The 18168-nt window shown below is 41.3% G+C and overlaps 1 protein-coding gene, 1 long non-coding RNA gene and 8 other non-coding genes across 10 annotated transcripts in view; 8 read left to right on the top strand and 2 right to left on the bottom strand.

The window, feature by feature from the left end:
• Positions 1-18168, top strand: part of LOC113010984 (protein FAM151A) — a 509869-nt gene that overhangs the window by 187391 nt on the left and 304310 nt on the right. The gene's annotated exons all lie outside the window — the stretch shown is intronic.
• trnas-uga (transfer RNA serine (anticodon UGA)) lies at positions 14-85 on the bottom strand. The gene has a single exon. It is a non-coding gene; the product is annotated as a tRNA-Ser (tRNA).
• Positions 6990-8179, bottom strand: LOC113011041 (uncharacterized). Its single transcript, XR_003270431.1, has 2 exons — positions 7925-8179; positions 6990-7313 (listed from the first exon to the last, which is right to left on the bottom strand). It is a non-coding gene; the product is annotated as an uncharacterized LOC113011041 (long non-coding RNA).
• trnap-agg (transfer RNA proline (anticodon AGG)) lies at positions 8342-8413 on the top strand. Its single transcript has one exon. It is a non-coding gene; the product is annotated as a tRNA-Pro (tRNA).
• On the top strand, positions 9304-9375 carry trnap-cgg (transfer RNA proline (anticodon CGG)). Its single transcript has one exon. It is a non-coding gene; the product is annotated as a tRNA-Pro (tRNA).
• On the top strand, positions 10266-10337 carry trnap-ugg (transfer RNA proline (anticodon UGG)). The gene has a single exon. It is a non-coding gene; the product is annotated as a tRNA-Pro (tRNA).
• trnap-cgg (transfer RNA proline (anticodon CGG)) lies at positions 11204-11275 on the top strand. The gene has a single exon. It is a non-coding gene; the product is annotated as a tRNA-Pro (tRNA).
• trnap-agg (transfer RNA proline (anticodon AGG)) lies at positions 13126-13197 on the top strand. Its single transcript has one exon. It is a non-coding gene; the product is annotated as a tRNA-Pro (tRNA).
• trnap-ugg (transfer RNA proline (anticodon UGG)) lies at positions 14087-14158 on the top strand. Its single transcript has one exon. It is a non-coding gene; the product is annotated as a tRNA-Pro (tRNA).
• trnap-ugg (transfer RNA proline (anticodon UGG)) lies at positions 15048-15119 on the top strand. Its single transcript has one exon. It is a non-coding gene; the product is annotated as a tRNA-Pro (tRNA).

Genomic DNA, 18168 nt, shown 5'->3' on the forward strand with positions numbered 1-18168 from the left:
GTGTGATTTAAGGGGGCTCGTCCGGGATTTGAACCCGGGACCTCTCGCACTCAAAGCTAGAATCATACGCCTAGACCAACGAGCCACAGGAAGCCTGTGTTTAAGTCTGGAACTCTGAAAGGATAGACTTAAATCGGCCTTCAAATTCAAGCAGGAATGGTGTTAAGCTCTCTTCAATATTCATTTTTGTACCTTCAGGCCTTTGCTACTGACAAGCTCCAACAGGGATGACTCCAGAGGGACTGCACACAGTGAATGAGAAAAAAGGGTTCCCAGTCATCCACGTCATGGTAGTCTGATGAGCTTTGAAAGAAAGCAGCTGGAATTCTCTAAGTGCCTTGAAGACCTTTCACCTCTCCTCTGAGAACCTTCGTTAGATCTAAAACTAAACGTTGGAGAGTCCCAGCTATTTAAAACCCAGAGGGGGTTGTCTTTACCAGGGTCGTTGACCAACTATGAAACGCATCACATGAGCCAAGGGTGGAAAAAAGGCGTGGGTAAATATCAGCAGAGGTTTCAGGTGAAACCATTATGAGACCTTCACATATGTAGCGTAATGTCTTTACCTCAATTTCGATAAGACTTTGTGCTCTCCAATAGCCCTTTTCCACTTGCACCCACCTACACTGTAAAAAAAAAAACCTGTAGATTTTACGGTAAAACGCTGGCAGCTGTGGTTGCCAGAAATCTACTGTAAAATTACGGGTGAAACATTTTCTTCTTTAACGGTAACAAGGTATTGTTATTGTTGATTTTACGGTTAAAAACAGTGCTAGGGTCAATATTTTACCGTAGAAGAAAATGTTTTAACTTGAAGAAAAAAATAATGTTTTTCCCTAGAATTAACATGAAAATAACATATAAAATAAAGTTTGTGCCAGAAAACACAACATTTGTTCCCTGTAAAATTAACTATCAAAAAATAAAAAAATACAATTTTATTCTGTAACCGTTTTTAGACTAGAGTGTTCTTAAGTGTTCTACTCTGTAAGCTTAATACACAAACCATGATTTTATTCAAATTACTAAATGTAACACAAAAATGTCCACCTTAAATTTCCAAAAAAGTATTTTATTTAACATCTTTGATGTTTTGAACATCAAACATTTACATTTGTACTCAACAAATCACAAATAGTTACTAGTTATCTCCATGACAGTAACAGTGAGAAATCACAGAATTCTTACAAGTTCTGTCAAACTGTGCAAAACCAGTGTTGTAAGTTGAGCACACATTATACTTCACATTACCTTTAGCAGACAATTCAGACACCTTTAAGTGTTTTGGTGCTGTTCTCACTACATAAATGTCAGTACACGTAGAATCTTGACTTTTCAAATTACCCAAATACAAATATAGAGAATTAAAGATTTTTTCTATAATTGAAAGAAAATCTGAATTGAAGAAACTACAGGAACAAGTTTACACCCACATATTTTGCACACAGAACTGAGCAGTAAACCTGAAAATGCCAGCAATGTACATTAGGGCTGCCACAAACGATTATTTTGATAGTCGACTAGTCACCGATTATTTTTGCGATTAGTCGACTAATCAGATCATCATCCATTAGACGTAAAACTACAGCTTATTGCACCAGCAGCATCTGCTCTTATATAACTATCATTAGCTTACAGCTTTAAGTGTTTAAGGTATGTGCTCACTAAAAGTAAAGACAAGATGATAGTTTGTTAAATTTTTATGAAATTTGCAGATTGTTTCGGTGAAGTTTAATAAACTCCTTGCTATCTAAAATATAACAGGACACTGGAGTATATTCTGGAGCATCTCACACTTCTGATAATCAGCTGTCTGCTTGACGTTTATTCAGCTGTGCAAAAACTATAACTTTAATCTCAGCCAAACCGATTTACTCAGGAACAAATAAAATACTAAAAAAAAAAAAAAAAGCCAAACAATAACATTTTAAGTTATCTAAGTGACTCATATATATTTAACCTGAGTAGCGAAAGACGGCAGTGGGTTTGAAAACGATTTGCCGGGAGTCCGGTGTTCTCACGGCGCTAGTGAGCCTAGCCCCCGGCTCGCTAACGAGCTAGTGGGTAACAGATGTCTCCGAAAACGTCGGAGCGCTTTTGAAAATATGTGGTGTCCTGATAAACTGAGCAGATATTTGAGGTTTACACAGCTACATTCTCGCCTGAAAATATGTTAAACGTTTATTTTGTGACCCAGAAAGAAGAATAAGAGTAACATTAAAACTAACTAGCTGCCGCCATTGTTGGAAACTGCGCTGGGCCGCGCTATGAATTCTGGGACACAGCTGCTTCTTCTTCTTCTTCGGGGTTTAACGGTAGCTGACATCCTTGTACATGCAATGCTGCCATCTTCTGTTTCAGTCCGTTATTACACTCTTAAATCCTGCCACTTATTCCTGCATCTTTTGTGATCTTACAAAGTTTCAAACGACGCGTCGACTATTAAATCAGTCGTCGACGATTTTGATAGTCGACGTAATCGTGACTAGTCGACAAATCGTGGCAGCCCTAATGTACATGCAGCATACTTTTACACTATTGGAATACAAATATCTTTAAAACTGGGAAAATTAAAATCCAAGAAACAAAATCACAGGTTTACCACATTTTTCCCAGATACATTTTTCAGATATAAAACAGTGAATCAAAAGTAGACCATGTACTTTTACAAATTGTGTCTAGTAAAACTTCACATTGTTAAACTTCCCACTCACAATCAGAAATGTAACAATTGTTTCAAAAACAGAACATCTGTAGAGTATGTAACATAGTATACCTTTATCACTGTCTCAAACAAGAGGGGTAGGACTAGATCCACTCATGGTCAGCAATGTCTGAGATGAGAGTGAGGACTCTGGGATTGACTGAGAACACTTTTTTCTTCTTGGATTCAACCTTGGTGCCTCTCTCTGGATTTATGGAAAAGAAACACCTTCATGAAAAAAGGGCGAGAGAGATTGAGGAAATTAACAACCTGAGGTGGGATATCAAATGGCCAAGTTTGAAAAGCACAAAAATAAATCCATAATAAAATAAATTTTACCGTTGAAGGAACTCCAGTGTTGATCGTAGTTCTACAGGGTAGTGTATGTTAAAGCAGCAGTAACTGCCAAACATTAGGCAGATAGCAGAGGTGAAGGTTGTGATGCGGTCGTTGACAGTCTTCTTGTCAATGCTCAACATGAATGTCTCAGCAGCGAAGCAGGAGGAACCTGAGAATTAACACAACAACAACAAATTAAAAAATGTAATAACAAGAGCTTTAATGTCAGTCATATATACAAATACAGAGATACTTGTTACATGGATCATAGGATGAGTTATGTTACTAGTTGAACTTATATGGTTGTGTTATCCAGTGTATTAGTGAGGAAGCAACAGAACATGAAACTAAACAAGCCAAGAGTACAAGAACGTGGCAGTTACAACAGAAAAAAAAAAAAACGTTGAATTTTGCTCTTTCAGCTTACCGCAAACAATGATGAAGGGTGTTAGTGGGATGTTGAGTAGAGAGAAGTACACAGCCAAAACCTTGTGCTTCTTTTTGGCAGAACCAAGTGGGTTCACCACTTCAAATGCATCCTGGTATAGAACCAGCTTGAGGCAATGTGGATTTTCCTGAAAAAATTTGTTTGACAGAAACACGTTACCATCACAACAGTCCCTGAGAACATCTGGTCTTGAAACATTATTAGGATTCACTGATATGAGACCTTGCCAAAAACTTGATTCCAGCATGCCCTTCAAAATATTTAGCAGAGGAACATAATAGGAAAATCTCTCCATCCTGTTCTCGTCCCTGCCCAAAAACACTTTTCTGGGTTCAACATACTTGAACACATCTTTAAAGCACTGAACTCTTGAATAAGCAGTTCTCATGGGCCCTGTGTGACAAGCTGAGAACAAGTCAGATTGTTTTACTGTGTCACAGATTTTTATGTCTTCATCTGAAACTGACATATCTTTTAGAAGTGACCTTAGTCTATTCAATGTATACATCTGTCCCAATTCATGTATATTTTGTATTTCTTCAACAATGGTTTGAATGGTAGATGCTGGCAGAAGATGCTGTCCCTGTAGTTTAATGTAAAACATACATACATTTCTGAGATACAGGTCACTGAAATTAGACCCATCCATACCAGGGTCTTCTATATCTGATACACTGGCACCTTTCTGCATGGTGGCACTTGTAGATGGACTCTGAGTATCTTTTTTTAAACCACAAATCACATTTTCCTAACGTTTGTGTTTTCTAGACATATGGGAGGTAAATGTAGATTTTACAGAGAACTCACTTTGGCATCCTCTCACTGGACGAGTTACATGCCGTCCCTCTTCTATGTGTTCCTGTAAGTGAGCAATCAAAGCTTTGGTTCCCTCACACTGGCATTCACAAAGTGAGACAGTGCAATTCAAACCCATTAAGGTAGCATTCTGAGAAACAGTTGCGGTACCAGTGTGGTGGCGGTAGAAGTGAGACTTTAAAGCAGCATATCCAGAAAATACCTGCTTACAACTTACTTCAACACATTTAAAAATACACCGGGGTTCATTACGATGCAGTCTGCAATGCAAAACATAAGCTTTCACGGACTGAACCGATTCTCCACATATGCTGCAAAAATACATAATCAATATGACACAGCTGCGAGGCTAGCTAACTTAAAGCTTCAGCCGGATGTCAAACAAGGCGGGAAAATCCAGGCCGCATTTAGACAAAGCATTCAAATATAGCTATACTAATTAGACGGTTTCCATTAATACACCCGTCTCCAAAACACGTCTCAAAACGCGCACTGCTGGTTTTGCAAGGCTCTTTTCAGCCTGATGTAGCTAACGCTAATGCTAGAAACGAGCTAAAGCTAACGTAAATTTATCATTTGCGCCTTCACTGCCTACAACACAATGCTGTCGATAAATAAACCAAGTAGGATTATTTTCTTACCGTAGTGACTGAAGACGAGCTGTGGCAGACGTTAAATTAAAAAAAATGAGAAACAAGTCCACGAAAATGACGATAGCGTGCTGCCTTACGCTGTGTTCACACCGAACGCGATGGACGCGAATAGAGCGTCAGGTTTACATGTAAAGTCAATGGAAAGGCGCGATGACGCGCGATTGCGGGTCCCGCGAAAATTCGGAAGCAGATTTGCGTCGCGAAAACGCCAAAACGCGTGAAACGCGCGTCAGTGTAGCGCGTCAGGCGCGTTTGACGCGCGAATAAAACCACGCGCGTGAGTTTTTGTGTTGCACTTTGTGCATACGCGCGTTTCGCGTCTACCGCTCGAGTTGGAAAAATCTGAACTCCAGCGTCAAATCGCGCCGCGACAACCAATCAGGAGCCTGGTGACGTGGCTGTTACCTAGGTCAAAGGGGCAGATCCAGCCAAAGCCTTTCATACTTCAATGGAGGGGAAGGCTAATCAATGCGGTAGCAAACAACTCGGAGCTGTACAACACCAGCTGCTTTCAGTACCGAGACAGGAATAAAAAGGACCGAGCTTGGAGGAAGATATGTGAAGAGATCGGGCAACCTGGTAAGTTCATTCATTTCTCTTTTGAAAGTTTTCACTGACCCGGGGAAGCCGCACAAAAGCTAGCAAGCCACCGCTATTTTCCCACTTACGTACAAATACCGTTCTGCTTTTATGCATGTTGTCATTTAGGAATATATTTTATTGTTTATTAATAAACAGTACACAGTGGTCCCGCTGTTCATCCGTCACTGCTTTGCTTTTTCGCTGATTTTTTATTGCACAGTACAGCATTGCATTCTGCAGCCTGATTGACAAATCTCCTGCGCTTGCCAAATTTATCACGTTTGGTTTTGATAACCATTGCGTCCAATAGAAAAAACAGCACAAAAACACCCATAACTATGAGCCTCATTCGGAAATAGACACCTGCACCGTGAGGGAAAAAGGCGCACGAAAGTGGCGGGCAGATGAAGACAAACCGCGGCATAATAATACTTTTACGTTTTGCAATCTACAAAGGTTTGCACTTTGAGAATCAATTGTGAGAACTGTGACCAGGGGCTAGTTATTCTGAGAACCCCTGCAATAAATGAGGGACACTGTCTACGTCTGGGTTTCGGACCACATGCTCAACAACAACCCTTTGTATTTGTGGTGGGTTGAGATCAGGGGCTGTGAGTGATACTCTTGGAGTTGGTCCAGTCTGGCTTTGACGAGGTCGTGCCCCCTGCTGGTCAGTGGAAACCTGTCTGGCAGGAGGTGAAGACAATTGCTGCTGCTCCAGTTCCCTTTCTTCTTCCTCTACACCAATGTCCTCATCTACTCCATTTTCCTCATCATATTCAACTTTTCCATCTTCACCTGCTCCTGCTTCATGCAAATGTTGACCAATCTGCCTCATTACTGTCTTCAAGACATCTTCAAACCGGTGCCCGCTGCGATCAGCAATATGCTTGAGCTCTTTGAGGTAATTGGGAGGGGGACTGCTGCTGTCCTCCGTGGCGGCGTACTCACAGGCCAAAGCTGTGATGCGGAAAACAAGGTCGGCAACACTTTTAGAACAGTGGGTGTATGGCAGAAACGGCTCTAGAGTTGTAAAAGCAGTGGTATCTACAAACTCAGCGATCAGGTTTTTGAAGAAAGTACTTGCGGGATCATTTACGTAAAAATGACGGCTAAGATTTCCATAAGTACGCAAGTAGTCAAGAATTTCATTATCAGATTTTGTGTTAGACACACCGGAGATCATCACAGACTGTGATATATTTATGCCAGAAAGTGCAACTGAATCCATTTTTGATTTTATGTTCAGCAAAAGCGAAGTAAATAAGTAAAGAAAATTGTACGTAAGACCCCAAAATATTCACACACAAAGGCTCCTGGCTGGTTCGCCACTTGTAACGCGGTTAAAGGACCAGGGCGCCTGACTGCAGCCTCATAGACAATGAGCTATCAGAATAAGATTCGACTATGGAGCCTGAGGGTGTGAATAAAACACAGGAAACAAAAGTAGAGCTCAAATATATATATATTATGTTTGTTATGAGAAGTGTATAGACGGATGTACAAAAGAAATAAAAACATATGCATATATATCACAAACAAAAATAATGTTGACAATACAAAACAGCTTAGTAGGTTCCAAAAGGAGGTGGGATGAGGTGTAGTCCAGTATGTGATTTAGTTTAGTTCCATGGACCTGTGATAGGTCATTGTCAACAATTTGTGATTTAGTCCATAGGTTCACAATTCCTACCGCAACGTAGCGGTGGTCGGGTGGCTCGCCATCTCGCGCTGATCAGGGCAGATCGCGGGAGAACAAAAAAAACCTGACCTAAACAAGGTCAAAAAACAGAAATTATCATTCGCAGAAGAAAATGAAACAGCATTCTACTGCTGTGACAAAATAAATACATAAATCCATAAATAACAAAGTCAAGTAATCAATGCCATGTTTCATACAACAATCAATAAACCATCATCTCTTATAATGAATGTCATTCTAAATACTATTCTAGAAAGACATTCTCATGGGTCCCATCAAAGTATATCAGCGTTAAAGCTAATAAATATTATCCAAAGTTAATCAAATATATTTACAAAACTCATTTAATCACAGGTGTTGCGCAACAGATTCAATAATGTAAATGGAATTTAACTCAATGCAAAATCTCATAGGCCGTTTCGGCATTTCATCAGAAAAGTAACAAAAAACATCCAAAACGGACAAAACTACAAAAATCAAATCACTCGTTCAACTCTAGATACGTTAAATCAACATTCGGCCATAATGGAATAAACAAAAACAACAATATTCAATAGATGACACTAGTAATTGCACTTACTGTCGCTAGCCTAGCATTAGCTTACCGGCATTGTAGGATGTGCGATCGCGGCTCCGCATGTACATTAATTGTGACAAAACAAAACAAACAAATAACTCACCGTTGAGTCGAGTGTGAGGTAGTGTAAAGATGAATGAATCGGCCGGGTTATTGCACGCTGTCAACTGGCCTGTAGTGCAAAATTTGTCGTGATCTGACAAGTACGCCAACCACAGGGACAACAGCAGCCAGAGGAGCAGGGACATGCAGCTGATTGACCCGGAACTTATACAGGATTCATTCCCGCCACAATAAAGGGACTGGCGGAAGTGGGGTCAGAAGTTACCGTAGTTACACTTTTTTCTCATTCACTGTGTGCAGTCCCTCTGGAGTCATCGCTGTTGGAGCTTGTCAGTAGCAAAGTCCTGAAGGTACAAAAATGAATACTGAAGAGAGCTTAACACCATTCCTGCTTGAATTTGAAGGCCGATTTAAGTCTATCCCTTCAGAGTTGCAGACTTAAACGGAGGCTTCCTGTGGCTCGTTGGTCTAGGCGTATGATTCTCGCTTAGGGTGCGAGAGGTCCCGGGTTCAAATCCCGGACGAGCCCCCTTAAAATCACAAGCTCTAAGCTTCATGGAATTCTTTGCTAAGACACATTCCTTCTGGGGCATTGTAAATGTGTTGTGTGCCAAACCTTTCAATGTGATGTGTGACACCAATTTGTCTTTCTAAAATAACCTTTTTGATTTTGTGAAAGAGTCACTCTCATGACTCATTGAGTGATGCCATTGACTGCACAGTCCCTGCCACGCAATCTGTATATGTCACATTTTGAGATTGCCTTGGAAACCTTACTGGGCAGGTACTAAAAAAATACCTGTAACCAGGTACTATCACCTAATGGAAACTCTAAAGATCGAGCTGAGTCAAGTTAAGCCAAGCTAGGTAGGTGCTAGTGGAAAAGGGCTATTAGAGATCACAAAGTCTGATCGAAATTGAGGCCATTCAATTTCGGTGTAAAGACGTTAAACTACATATGTGAAGGTCTCATAATGGTTTCACCTGAAACCTCTGCTGATAATTACCCACGCCTTTTTTCCACCCTTGGCTCATGTGATGTGTTTCATAGTTGTTCAACGACCCTGATAAAGACAACCCACTCTGGGTTTTAAATACCTGGGACTCTCCAACGTTTAGTTTTAGATCTAACGAAGGTTCTCAGAGGAGAGGTGAAAGGTCTTCAAGGCACTTAGAGAATTCCAGCTGCTTTCTTTCAAAGCTCATCAGACTACCATGACGTGGATGACTGGGAACCCTTTTTTCTCATTCACTGTGTGCAGTCCCTCTGGAGTCATCCCTGTTGGAGCTTGTCAGTAGCAAAGTCCTGAAGGTACAAAAATGAATACTGAAGAGAGCTTAACACCATTCCTGCTTGAATTTGAAGGCCGATATAAGTCTATCCTTTCAGAGTTGAAGCGTTAAGCAAATGCTACCTGTGGCTCGTTGGTCTAGGCGTATGATTCTCGCTTCGGGTGCGAGAGGTCCCGGGTTCAAATCCCGGACGAGCCCCCTTAAAATCACAACTTCTTACCTTCATGGAATTCTTTGGTAAGACACATTCGTTCTGGGTCATTTTAAATGTGTTGGGTGCCAAACGACTCAATGTGATCTGTGACACCAATTTGTCTTTCTAAAATAACGTTTTTGATTTTGTGAAAGAGTCACTCTCATGACTCATTGAGTGATGCCATTGACTGCACAGTCCCTGCCACGCAATCTGTATATGTCACATTTTGAGATTGCCTTGGAAACCTTACTGGGCAGGTACTAAAAAAATACCTGTAACCAGGTACTATCACCTAATGGAAACTCTAAAGATCGAGCTGAGTCAAGTTAAGCCAAGCTAGGTAGGTGCAAGTGGAAAAGGGCTATTAGAGATCACAAAGTCTGATCGAAATTGAGGCCATTCAATTTCGGTGTAAAGACGTTAAACTACATATGTGAAGGTCTCATAATGGTTTCACCTGAAACCTCTGCTGATAATTACCCACGCCTTTTTTCCACCCTTGGCTCATGTGATGTGTTTCATAGTTGGTCAACGACCCTGGTAAAGACAACCCGCTCTGGGTTTTAAATACCTGGGACTCTCCAACGTTTAGTTTTAGATCTAACGAAGGTTCTCAGAGGAGAGGTGAAAGGTCTTCAAGGCACTTAGAGAATTCCAGCTGCTTTCTTTCAAAGCTCATCAGACTACCATGACGTGGATGACTGGGAACCCTTTTTTCTCATTCACTGTGTGCAGTCCCTCTGGAGTCATCCCTGTTGGAGCTTGTCAGTAGCAAAGGCCTGAAGGTACAAAAATGAATACTGAAGAGAGCTTAAAAACATTCCTGCTTGAATTTGAAGGCCGATTTAAGTCTATCCTTTCAGAGTTGCAGACTTAAACGCAGGCTTCCTGTGGCTCGTTGGTCTAGGCGTATGATTCTCGCTTTGGGTGCGAGAGGTCCCGGGTTCAAATCCCGGACTAGCCCCCTTAAAATCACAAGCTCTAAGCTTCATGGAATTCTTTGGTAAGACACATTCCTTCTGGGGCATTGTAAATGTGATGTGTGACACCAATTTGTCTTTCTAAAATAACGTTTTTGATTTTGTGAAGGAGTCACTCTCATGACCCATTGAGTGATGCCATTGACTGCACAGTCCCTCCCACGCAATCTGTATATGTCACATTTTGAGATTGCCTTGGAAACCTTACTGGGCAGGTACTAAAATATACCTGTTACCAGGTACTATCACCTAATGGAAACTTTAAAGATCGGGCTGAGTCAAGTTAAGCCAAGCTAGGTAGGTGCAAGTGGAAAAGGGCTATTAGAGATCACAAAGTCTGATCGAAATTGAGGCCATTCAATTTCGGTGTAAAGACGTTAAACTACATATGTGAAGGTCTCATAATGGTTTCACCTGAAACCTCTGCTGATAATTACCCACGCCTTTTTTCCACCCCTTGGCTCATGTGATGTGTTTCATAGTTGGTCAACGACCCTGGTAAAGACAACCCGCTCTGGGTTTTAAATACCTGGGACTCTCCAACGTTTAGTCTTAGATCTAACGAAGGTTCTCAGAGGAGAGGTGAAAGGTCTTCAAGGCACTTAGAGAATTCCAGCTGCTTTCTTTCAAAGCTCATCAGACTACCATGACGTGGATGACTGGGAACCCTTTTTTCTCATTCACTGTGTGCAGTCCCTCTGGAGTCATCCCTGTTGGAGCTTGTCAGTAGCAAAGGCCTGAAGGTACAAAAATGAATACTAAAGAGAGCTTAACACCATTCCTGCTTGAATTTGAAGGCCGATTTAAGTCTATCCTTTCAGAGTTGCAGAGTTAAGTACAGGCTTCCTGAGGCTCGTTGGTCTAGGCGTATGATTCTCGCTTCGGGTGCGAGAGGTCCCGGGTTCAAATCCCGGACGAGCCCCCTTAAAATCACAACCTCTTACCTTCATGGAATTCTTTGGTAAGACACATTCCTTCTGGGGCATTGTAAATGTGTTGTGTGCCAAACCGTTCAATGTGATCTGTGACACCAATTTGTCTTTCTAAAATAACGTTTTTGATTTTGTGAAGGAGTCACTCTCATGACCCATTGAGTGATGCCATTGACTGCACAGTCCCTGCCACGCAATCTGTATATGTCACATTTTGAGATTGCCTTGGAAACCTTACTGGGCAGGTACTAAAAAATACCTGTAACCAGGTACTATCACCTAATGGAAACTTTAAAGATCGAGCTGAGTCAAGTTAAGCCAAGCTAGGTAGGTGCAAGTGGAAAAGGGCTATTAGAGATCACAAAGTCTGATCGAAATTGAGGCCATTCAATTTCGGTGTAAAGACGTTAAACTACATATGTGAAGGTCTCATAATGGTTTCACCTGAAACCTCTGCTGATAATTACCCACGCCTTTTTTCCACCCTTGGCTCATGTGATGTGTTTCATAGTTGGTCAACGACCCTGGTAAAGACAACCCGCTCTGGGTTTTAAATACCTGGGACTCTCCAACGTTTAGTTTTAGATCTAACGAAGGTTCTCAGAGGAGAGGTGAAAGGTCTTCAAGGCACTTAGAGAATTCCAGCTGCTTTCTTTCAAAGCTCATCAGACTACCATGACGTGGATGACTGGGAACCCTTTTTTCTCATTCACTGTGTGCAGTCCCTCTGGAGTCATCCCTGTTGGAGCTTGTCAGTAGCAAAGTCCTGAAGGTACAAAAATGAATACTGAAGAGAGCTTAACACCATTCCTGCTTGAATTTGAAGGCCGATTTAAGTCTATCCTTTCAGAGTTCCAGACTTAAACACATACTTCCTGTGGCTCGTTGGTCTAGGCGTATGATTCTCGCTTGGGTGCGAGAGGTCCCGGGTTCAAATCCCGGACGAGCCCCCTTAAAATCACAAGCTCTAAGCTTCATGGAATTCTTTGCTAAGACACATTCCTTCTGGGGCATTGTAAATGTGTTGTGTGCCAAACCTTTCAATGTGATGTGTGACACCAATTTGTCTTTCTAAAATAACGTTTTTGATTTTGTGAAGGAGTCACTCTCATGACCCATTGAGTGATGCCATTGACTGCACAGTCCCTCCCACGCAATCTGTATATGTCACATTTTGAGATTGCCTTGGAAACCTTACTGGGCAGGTAATAAAATATACCTGTTACCAGGTACTATCACCTAATGGAAACTTTAAAGATCGGGCTGAGTCAAGTTAAGCCAAGCTAGGTAGGTGCAAGTGGAAAAGGGCTATTAGAGATCACAAAGTCTGATCGAAATTGAGGCCATTCAATTTCGGTGTAAAGACGTTAAACTACATATGTGAAGGTCTCATAATGGTTTCACCTGAAACCTCTGCTGATAATCACCCACGCCTTTTTTCCACCCCTTGGCTCATGTGATGTGTTTCATAGTTGCTCAACGACCCTGATAAAGACAACCCCCTCTGGGGTTTAAATACCTGGGACTCTCCAACGTTTAGTTTTAGATCTAACGAAGGTTCTCAGAGGAGAGGTGAAAGGTCTTCAAGGCACTTAGAGAATTCCAGCTGCTTTCTTTCAAAGCTCATCAGACTACCATGACGTGGATGACTGGGAACCCTTTTTTCTCATTCACTGTGTGCAGTCCCTCTGGAGTCATCGCTGTTGGAGCTTGTCAGTAGCAAAGTCCTGAAGGTACAAAAATGAATACTGAAGAGAGCTTAACACCATTCCTGCTTGAATTTGAAGGCCGATTTAAGTCTATCCCTTCAGAGTTGCAGACTTAAACGGAGGCTTCCTGTGGCTCGTTGGTCTAGGCGTATGATTCTCGCTTAGGGTGCGAGAGGTCCCGGGTTCAAATCCCGGACGAGCCCCCTTAAAATCACAAGCTCTTAGCTTCATGGAATTCTTTGGTAAGACACATTCCTTCTGGGGCATTGTAAATGTGTTGTGTGCCAAACCTTCAATGTGATCTGTGACATCAACTTGTATTTCTAAAATAACGTTGTTGATTTTGTGAAAGAGTCACTCTCATGAGTCATTGAGTGATGCCATTGACTGCACAGTCCCTGCCACGCAATCTGTATATGTCACATTTTGAGATTGCCTTGGAAACCTTACTGGGCAGGTACTAAAAAATACCTGTAACCAGGTACTATCACCTAATGGAAACTTTAAAGATCGAGCTGAGTCAAGTTAAGCCAAGCTAGGTAGGTGCAAGTGGAAAAGGGCTATTAGAGATCACAAAGTCTGATCGAAATTGAGGCCATTCAATTTCGGTGTAAAGACGTTAAACTACATATGTGAAGGTCTCATAATGGTTTCACCTGAAACCTCTGCTGATAATTACCCACGCCTTTTTTCCACCCCTTGGCTCATGTGATGTGTTTCATAGTTGGTCAACGACCCTGGTAAAGACAACCCGCTCTGGGTTTTAAATACCTGGGACTCTCCAACGTTTAGTTTTAGATCTAACGAAGGTTCTCAGAGGAGAGGTGAAAGGTCTTCAAGGCACTTAGAGAATTCCAGCTGCTTTCTTTCAAAGCTCATCAGACTACCATGACGTGGATGACTGGGAACCCTTTTTTCTCATTCACTGTGTGCAGTCCCTCTGGAGTCATCCCTGTTGGAGCTTGTCAGTAGCAAAGTCCTGAAGGTACAAAAATGAATACTGAAGAGAGCTTAAAAACATTCCTGCTTGAATTTGAAGGCCGATTTAAGTCTATCCTTTCAGAGTTGCAGACTTAAACGCAGGCTTCCTGTGGCTCGTTGGTCTAGGCGTATGATTCTCGCTTTGGGTGCGAGAGGTCCCGGGTTCAAATCCCGGACGAGCCCCCTTAAAATCACAAGCTCTTAGCTTCATGGAATTCTTTGGTAAGACACATTCCTTCTGGGGCATTGTAAATGTGTTGTGTGCCAAACCTTTCAATGTGATGTGTGACACCAATTTGTCTTTCTAAAATAACGTTTTTGATTTTGTGAAGGAGTCACTCTCATGACCCATTGAGTGATGCCATTGACTGCACAGTCCCTCCCACGCAATCTGTATATGTCACATTTTGAGATTGCCTTGGAAACCTTACTGGGCAGGTACTAAAATATACCTGTAACCAGGTACTATCACCTAATGGAAACTTTAAAGATCGGGCTGAGTCAAGTTAAGCCAAGCTAGGTAGGTGCAAGTGGAAAAGGGCTATTAGAGATCACAAAGTCTGATCGAAATTGAGGCCATTCAATTTCGGTGTAAAGACGTTAAACTACATATGTGAAGGTCTCATAATGGTTTCACCTGAAACCTCTGCTGATAATTACCCACGCCTTTTTTCCACCCTTGGCTCATGTGATGTGTTTCATAGTTGGTCAACGACCCTGGTAAAGACAACCCCATCTAGGGTTTAAATACCTGGGACTCTCCAACATTTAGTTTTAGATCTAACGAAGGTTCTCAGAGGAGAGGTGAAAGGTCTTCAAGGCACTTAGAGAATTCCAGCTGCTTTCTTTCAAAGCTCATCAGACTACCATGACGTGGATGACTGGGAACCCTTTTTTCTCATTCACTGTGTGCAGTCCCTCTGGAGTCATCCCTGTTGGAGCTTGTCAGTAGCAAAGGCCTGAAGGTACAAAAATGAATACTGAAGAGAGCTTAACACCATTCCTGCTTGAATTTGAAGGCCGATTTAAGTCTATCCTTTCAGAGTTGCAGACTTAAACGCAGGCTTCCTGTGGCTCGTTGGTCTAGGCGTATGATTCTCGCTTTGGGTGCGAGAGGTCCCGGGTTCAAATCCCGGACGAGCCCCCTTAAAATCACAAGCTCTTAGCTTCATGGAATTCTTTGGTAAGACACATTCCTTCTGGGGCATTGTAAATGTGTTGTGTGCCAAACCTTTCTATGTCATCTGTGACATCAACTTGTATTTCTAAAATAACGTTTTTGATTTTGTGAAAGAGTCACTCTCATGACTCATTGAGTGATGCCATTGATTGCACAGTCCCTCCCACGCAATCTGTATATGTCACATTTTGAGATTGCCTTGGAAACCTTACTGGGCAGGTAGAAAAACATACCTGGGACCTTCCACCATTTAGATTTAGAACCAACAAAGGTTCTCAGATGAGAGGTGAAATGTGTTATACTGGGCATACACAGTGCAATTTTTGGCTCCTTTCGAGCCGATTTTTCAGTCTTGCGACCGTTTTGGTGATCGGCCCCAGTTTCGCCTTCATCGTGTGTCGTGCATCATGTAGTATACCTGGGGCAACGAGAAGCGATTAATCCCCCGCGTTTTTTTTCACACAGCTGAATAAATGTGACACAGAAAACTGATTAAACAGAACTGTGAGATGGTTGAGAAATTACAACAGTGTTCTGTTATATCTGAAGGTTAGACCGTCCAATTTTCACAGCCGTTTACTTCACGTTTCTGTGCCTACCTGATCTTCTAAGGACCTGGCCCAGATAGACTGCGAAGTCCGGGTCTTCAGGATGATGCAGCCATGTTAAACCACAGTAAATAGCGATAGCATACATGTGGTGTGTGTGTGGTTGTCTGCCTCTTATAACTCCAGTGATTTTCCTGCATTTGAAATCCTGTGTGATCTTGTGAATTTACTGAATCCAGCAACTAACCACTCTTTCTAGATTGTATCAAATCATCTCAATAAAAACAAATACAGTTGATGAATTTCATAGAGATCCTACATGATTTAATTACCTTCACCATAGAAACATGAAATTATTTTTTTCAAATTACAAAGTAGACTTTTGTAAATGTGACAACCACCCAATTTCCTTTTTTGAGTGTACAGTTGTGAGTCAAAGCAGCCACATGAGTCATTTTAAGTATTAACAGTATGCAAATTGAGTTATCACTGAGTGTCATGAGCTGATTTGCTGCTATTGTTTGACCCAAACATGCCACAATCTGAGGAAACGCACATTTAACAGCCGATTCTTTCCACACGGTGAATGTTAAATAAGCTGATTCTTATAATCTACCTGAGCACTCAGAGCGCCACATTCATCCATTCACAAGCGCATATTCTAACATACACATGCATTCATAGTCCGATGTATAGATCAGAGAGTTACTTGGGGTTGATAACGTTCCCAATGATGTTTGGCATGCAGACTGGAGCAGCCAGGGCGAAACCACTGACCTCCCGATGTAGATAGGACCTGCTCCACCATTGTTGTTGTTATCATTATTATCGCTACACAGTTGTTTTAGACAAACAGCTACAAGATAAAGTTTGAACTCTTAATGATGGATATGTTGACTTGCAGTTGAACTTGGTGTTGCCCAAGTAATCCCATCCAACACACACAGCAGTGAGAGGGCGAGCCAATGAACAAACAGGACAGAGGGTGAACATTTGCTGATTTTAAGGAACTCTAACCTTTTGGTTTGTTTCTTCTTCTCCACTTATTCTTTTGCTCAATTTATTTCAGTCATGTAAACAATGGTTGAAATAAAAGAAGGTCATTTCAGAAAAAGAAAAAAGAAATACCATGCAGAATGAGGATATTAATGCTATCATCCATACTGTTGTCGTCTTTCAGCTGAGAATCACATGGACACAATGCCAAACCACTGTTTTCTGATTCAGTCAGATTACTTTGGTTAGGTGATGTATGACCTTGGTCTCAGTATGATTTCCTTTAACACAATTACCTGTTGGTGCTATTTACTTGGTGCTTAGAGGGGGGACCGAAAAAATGACCTAATTCCAGTGCACATGATGCTTCTTTGTACAAACACAGTGCATGCTGAGGAAGGATGAGTAACAGGGTGTTGTTATAAAGACAGACAGGATGTGACCTGCAGGAAGAGGAAGTGGTCAAGGTGACTGGGGATAGAGGCTCATCCAGATGTTTCTGAGCTGATAGGAGAGCTTCATTATGATACAAATAAGCAGTCGCGCAACTGCCAGTAACTGTACAAGTGTAAATACATCTAACAACAAATTAGACCAAATAGCTGAGGTGGGATTTGTACTGGCTGCTGAGTGTCTTAGAGATCATTTCACTATCCTGGAAGTCACTACTTCTAAGAAATACTATGGCATATTATTTAGTTCTGGTATGAGGAATATTTTTTAAATATTTTCATTTGTTTAGTTCTAATGCAAATCCAATGCTTTTGGCCAACTGCTTTTTTGTTTGTTTTCTGCGCTCAAGGCTTACATTACTTTAAATACTTTTAGCAATACTTCACTCCTGCTAATACATTAATACTTAAAGCACCAAGCCTCACTGAATTGGTGTAACCTTGTGTCAACAGAGAAAGTTGTATATGATAATATAGCATAATTACAGGAAAAGATTAGAGTTGGTTATGAGAGGGGAACTTACATAAGATGTTTCATAAGCTATGGGTATAAAAATCAAATGAATGCTCAGGTGCATGGACAGTGTTGAGTCTTTGGTTAGATTTAGAATGATTCATATGTTGTCTCTGTGACCAGAAGAATCTGTTTGTAATATATCTGACTCCAGCTATAAAATGTTTACTGGCTCCTTTATTGTTTTGATGTTTTCTGCATTGTGTCTTAATTGTACCTTCTATATCACAAAGCTTAAAAACAGAGTTAGGAAAAGCAGTCAGCCAATTGTCTTTCAGGTGCTGTTAGTGTGGTAACTTTGGCCACACGTCTGTCTCTCTGTGTCTGTTGTCTGTCATGCTGCAGATGTCTATATGAGTACACATAATACAGCTAGTAATAATAATAATAAGAAAAGTAGCATTGTTATTATGATTATGATTATTATTATTATTATTATGATGATGATGATGATGATGATGATGATGATTATTATTATTATTATTGATAGTAAAAATCACAAA

The sequence above is a fragment of the Astatotilapia calliptera genome, chromosome 18 (assembly GCF_900246225.1).
Source record: "Astatotilapia calliptera chromosome 18, fAstCal1.2, whole genome shotgun sequence".
NCBI lineage: Eukaryota > Metazoa > Chordata > Actinopteri > Cichliformes > Cichlidae > Astatotilapia > Astatotilapia calliptera.